Raw genomic sequence first — 6,687 nt, forward strand, 5'->3', positions numbered from 1 at the left:
ATTAGAGATTTGGGGAAGCATATATACTTATTTGGGATCAAATTTTCAAATTAGCCACAAGTGTGGATTTAAACTTTTTTGAGGAAGAGACACGTGGGAAGATGGTGATAATTTACCCACAAGTGTGGATTTGAACTTTTAGAGAAAATAATAATAAAAATTGAACAAATTTTTTTATAATTGGTGCTCACAATTTTCAAATAAATTAGAAGCTAATCTATTTTCAACCACTTTGCCTGATACTTTTTGGACTATAGGACTGCTCATTTAATGCTTAAACCACGATAGGTACTTTTTATTGGTGCCCTATAATTTTATGCATATCACGCACATACACTAAGGAGACTTGTTTACTGGAAGAGTGTGAATTTATGGATGAAGCCAATTATACATCGGAGTAAGCAATATTGTCCCCCTCACTCCACGTAATAATAATATCCTCTTTACAGGCTCCAAGAATAATGTCCCCATGTGTCTCCTCCTTAAAAAAAGTACTGGGTTCCACACCGCATCCTAGAAAGTTTATATCCTAATGGTCGACCCATTCTCAAGGAATCTACTTCAAACATAAAATAGGATGTTTTATGAAATATACTCAATAAGCATCTATTGGGTTTCATAACCATGATGGATGTTCTGAAACTAATTCATGCAGTAAAAATTAAAGTCGAGTCATAATGAAATTTTAAACAAAAAATAAGGACCGCACAATGTTATGCAGAATTGCATCAGCTACCTTTGTCAGTTCCTGAAGTAAATCATCACGGGTGCCCAAAAAAAGGTATTAACATGGGCATATTTATTTTGGGGCATCCTACATTCTATTATTAAATAGCAATATATCATAAAGCTCCCTATACCTTTAGAATATTCTGTGACATCTAATGTAATAAATAATATAGATAACTCATCTAATTAGAATATTTGAAATATCCAACATAATAAAAAATATGTTTAGGACTGATACATTGATAGCTCATCATAAAAAAATTTCTCCAATAATTCTTAGACAATGACTTTATGACATTATACTCCTTGGGCTATCTCCTATTATATACCAACAGACATGGATCACATCTTGACTACACAATCACATTTTTATATTTATTTCTACATATGGGATTATACTATTTAGCATCATGTGATTAGTTACGCATAGGTCATAGTCAAAACCTAACCATCCATCAATGATGTGGCACTGGTATCTCAAGTCTAAGGATCTCTTACACAATAGTGGCATAAATCAATCTAGTTGACGATTAGGTATAATACCATCTAGGGATTTTAAATTTCAATTCTGTGGAATATGTCCTCAAATAGCACCCACTATTGATCATTAGTGTCTCCATAAAAATGATTACAGGTTGACCATATTCATCATATGAGCTAGATCAGAAAATTTATGTCCTTCCCGAATATCCTATGAATGGAATATCCATGATAAAGATTTGAAGACAAATAAAATCTATAATATGATATTACTTTAATTCACATATTATCGCACATACACTCAAAGTTTTTTGTAAAGATCACACGTGCATAATAATGAATATGTTTGTAAAAATGTTTGAGTAAACAAAAAGATGTAGGATATGTGATTGGCTTTTAGGTCATCTATATATTTATTAGCCTTCCCCTAAGAAACATAATCCAGAGACTTAACCATAAGAACATCCTCATTTAGGGTACCATATGAAAAATGCAATTGATATTTCTAATTGATGAAGTTGGGAAACATGAATAGAAGTACACAAATAGAGTAAAGAAAAATACAAGAAGAAGGGCATAGCATAATCAACGCCATAACCTTGAGTGAACCCTCATACCATTAGCCAGACATTACTATGACTCATACTACCGCCAACATTTTACTTGAGAATAAAGACACACTTAAAGCTAATAACTTAAGCCATAGAAATACAAGGAACCAGCTGTGAAGTAGGGTGATCCAAGAGGGTATCGTTAAGCCCATCACCTTCTTCCACTGAAGTACCTACTTAGCTTCATGATACAAATTGAGAATCAACTAGTAGAAAGGGATTCAAAAGATAAGCAGTAGTGATGAGGGTGTCACACCAAAGGTAATGAGGAATCTCAATTTCAGACAAGAGGGGCTAACTGATATCGGCAAGTGATGATGTTTCTATTCTACAATGCCTTCTGTTGAGACTTTTTAGATAAAGGCAGTTAGGTTTAGTGTAATATTGAGTGAACATTTCTTTAAAATTTTGACAAATATACTGCACAAAATGGGTATGTTATTTAAAGAGATATGACAGTGTGGAGTAGACATCAATAAACACAAGGTAATAATAAAATCCCAAAATGGAAGTAGAGTGTGAAGTACACCACTCATCACAATAAATTAAACAAAATAGTTTGCACTCCAAAAAAGGCAGTAATGGGGGTATCTACTAGGTGGATACTTACCCAACTAACAAGACTTACATCGAAGGTAGAAAGGGAAATCCAAGAAATTTCTTGAACAATTTTATAGATACTATGATGTTCAAGCCAATCATGCCAAATAGAAGACAATTTAGTTGTACTAGCCACAGAGACTATTCTGATAGGCAGACGATCTTGAACAAGATCATAAATGTTGTCACCATTTTCAAATCCCAAACCGCTCTTCTTCTCCATACTCATAACATTTTTTTCTACACATTTTCCCTCATTTGAAAAATAAGATATGACAAGAGTCAAATGTATACATCAACTAATCTACGTAAGAAAATCATAACATTTATAAACAAATAACAATTTAAGGTAGTATTACAACTACCCATGCTCATAATTTTATTAAGGCTCTTTGATAGAAATATTGCAAAGATTCTTCATAATATGAGGGGATTAATTTAGACATATCTCATTTCTTTTCCACTTTGAGTCAACTTACTTTATATAATATCTGGCATGATTTACTAAATCATTCAGTCTTATTTGCATTTATCATGGATTGACTTGAGTTCAGTGATCCTTAAAAGCCTCCCAAGTATGTTATCATTGTATTTACTTTATTTTTAACATGCATTAGAACATATTAATGAGATATTTTTACTGTCTATAAATATATTTTTTATTATATTGGATATTTAAAAATTCTCCTAGTGATGATACCTACATATTCTCATTCATCAGATGTATTGATAGAACAAAATAGGTTAATGTAAAGCCATCGACCTAGAATATTTTGCATATTTTATATAATGTATGTTATCAATTTTATTTATTACAATTTTTACATGTGTATCAATCTTCATCAATTTCAAATAGATGAGCTCTTATATTATAAAACCATAAACTTAATGAATATCATAGTGATTTTATGTTCTTACATGCCTTAAAATTATTACAGTACCCATGTTATGAACATGAAATTCTCAATATTTTCAGAATATATGGCAATTTATGAACGTTGATTTAAAATGAAGTTTATATATATTTAGTCTTATTCTATTTTCCTTCACATTCTTTTTTCAAAAAAATCCATGACATTAGTTATTAGCCTTCAACGCACAGTCCCCAAGGTCTACACACACATGAGTATCTATTAATTGCAACATGATTATCCCTACTCGACTCAACACAATTCATGGAAAATTTTCAGATGAATATTTTTTCATGTTAATTGATGAATAAATAGTATTTTTGCCTCAAGTTACTTTTTAAGGAGTGAATACAGTAAGAACTTCTCAAAGGTTACATTTTTTTTTTATTTACGATCTTAAGCCTTGGATATGACCATTAGAAGCATTCTATTTTTTGAACTTTTATCATCTCGTTTCAGTAACTTGAGATTCATATACTTATTTTGAGCTAAACCAAAAAATTATTTCTTGAGAAAGGAAACTCTCTCATGTTATTTTCACTCTTCGTATTGGAGAATATCTGTTTCAGGGCTTATAAATGCTAAAGAAACCCAAAAATGAGTCAAGTGCAAGTAAATATCATTAAAGGATGGATAAGCTAGAGTTTAAAGCAAAAACTATGGAAGGAAAATATGAATTTTCTAGGGGTTGAACCAGTAGAGAAAATTTCAATTACATGAAATAAGATTATGCTAAGGCAGGGAGACCATTCTAACCAATACTCACATATAACTAGATCATCTGTAGAACATAGCTGACAGAAATGCAGATTCATTGGATCCCAAAGCACCATGATCTAAAGCTTAACATGGGACCAATCCAAGGATCCAATAAACCATCAATTGATCTCATATCAAAGGATAGGAAACACCAGACCTTAACATTTATAGTTTAATATGTGTTCTCTTTAGCTGAATATTTTTTGTTCTCCTTTTTGCAGGCATAGGTTTGGGTGGCTTTTGTGTATTCTTATACTTGATTGAAGTTTGCAAGAGTTTTCAGGAGCATGGATGGATGGGACCACTCCCTTGGGAGCACATTAGGGAAAGCCTGAAAAAGTATAAATATAATTATTTATAATCCTTGTCTATTCCATCTAATTAATAGGTCTAAGTACTCACTATTTACTTAGTTATTTTATGTGCACACTTAATTCTTCAATTTGGATATATGATTCAATTTGGATGTATGCTTTATATCTAATTTATAGAAATCAAAATTTGGATAATCACCTTCAGTGTAGTGCTATCTAATTGTATTCTAACTGGGATATATCTAAATATATAAGTGAAAATATAAAGTGGACTTGAAAAATGGTTGTATAGGGTTTGGGGATTCAATATGATTGTTCGAATATTCGATCACATCAAGCATTATGCTGATCTAACCCAAGCCTTGGAAAATGGATCCGGACACTATCTAATCCATCAGGTTAAATCATGCAAGTCAATCCAGCCCAATTTTTGGATCAAGTTAACCCAAACCAATTCGATTCAAACAATCCAGATTGTATCAGATCGATCAAATTTTTTGAATTAGTTAAAAATATACAAGTAAAATAAACTAAATGAGAGAGACAGAGAGAACAATATAGAGAGAATGGATAGGTAGAGCGAGAGAATGAGAGGCAAACAAACAAACAGAGAACGGGAGAATAAGAGAAAGCGAACAAGAGATGGAGAGAGAAAGAGGGAAAACAAGAGACATAATTGTTCCACATGACCTTCTTTCCAGTTTTTAAATATCTCCCAAACCTGTTTTTACATACAAAATTTGATCCCTTGATGATGAAAACCTCCAAGAAGCATTTTGTTCTCAAGCTCCAAATCTGTGTTCTCCTCCATCTGACATCCAATGCCTCAATGTCTCACCATTGTTGCCGATTCGTGAACCCACTTCCGTTTGTGCTGCATCCAAAGATCTCAACTAGATGACTTCAGTGCACACCACCAAATTTGATGCTCTCCAAAAGAATGACACCTGGAAGCTGGTGTAGAGATACACTAACTACTATGTTATTCGTTGCAAATGAGTTAGTTAACTCAAATATAAAACCACAAGTGAGATTGATTGTTATAAAGCTCATCTCTTCACTAAGAGCTACACCCCAACTAGAAGGCTTTGACTTCACTGAAACCTTTTGCCATATCATTAAGCACACCACCATTCAACTTCTCTCTATTCCATCAATTGTTGATGGAAAATTCATCAATTAGATGTCTCTAGTGTTTTCCTTCACGGTGATCTTGATGAGCATGTCTGTATGAAACAGTTACCTCGTTTCAAAGAATCTTTTCATCCTGATCATGTATGTTGATTAAAAAAATCTCTTTATGGTTTAAAATAGGTCCTCCGAGCCTGATTTCATAAATTCACCACTTACCTCCAATGCCTTGACTTTCGCGGTTCCAAATATGATGCCTCATTTTTCTTCAAAGCTCACTCAACCCATCCAGTATCGCTTAATTTTTGTTGTGTTGGATTATCTGCCTTAATTCAACCATGGAAAACATGGTTTCCATAATGTGGAAGCGTGTAATCGACTCTCAATCACTCATTAAAATAATACATCTTATTTACCTTATGGGAAACTTATTCTACCCTTGACTCTGCCCCTCTGAGATTGCTCTGAAGCCATTCATTAAAATAACCTGGCCTCTAGAAGTATCCACGTGATCACCCTGGCCTTGGATATATGCTTCTTCTTCTTCAACTCTTCATGAAAATTTTGAAGGTCTTCTCACCATGAAGACACTCTCCTTGGTTGAAAATTTTGAAGGGTCTTTTCTCGGAGGGCCTCTCAATTTTGTCTGGCCTGGATGCTTGAAATGAGTGTCCTTCCCTATTTATATTTTACTTAAGTTTTCTCAAAAACACCATAAAGTAAAACATATTCAGTGCCCCTTTGATCTTATGCGTGTGACCCTCTAGGCCATGTATCATTTTAGCTAATAACTGTACAAATCCAATACCAATTATTGGACAACCTTATTAATTAACTATATCAACATTAATATTAATTAACTAAAGATCGATTTAACCCAATCAATAGGTTAAGTTTCCAGGCCGTAGGATGCCAAGCTACACCTCATGCTCTAGAAGATACCACATAGTGTTTGAACTCTCTCATGGAACCTTTACAGTCATTGGTTACTGTGTATGAATAATCTAACATCTGCGTGAGACTCTCCAACGACTTTGGATTTGGTTGATCATCAAACCCTAATCTGCCATTTAATTAGTACTGATGCGTAGCAGGGATCATTAGAGAATGCCCTTTCCAATATCCTCACTATCTTGGCAAGGTATTTTATAC

Source organism: Wolffia australiana, chromosome 4 (genome assembly GCF_029677425.1).
Source record: "Wolffia australiana isolate 7733 chromosome 4, ASM2967742v1".
Classification (NCBI taxonomy): Eukaryota; Viridiplantae; Streptophyta; class Magnoliopsida; order Alismatales; family Araceae; genus Wolffia; species Wolffia australiana.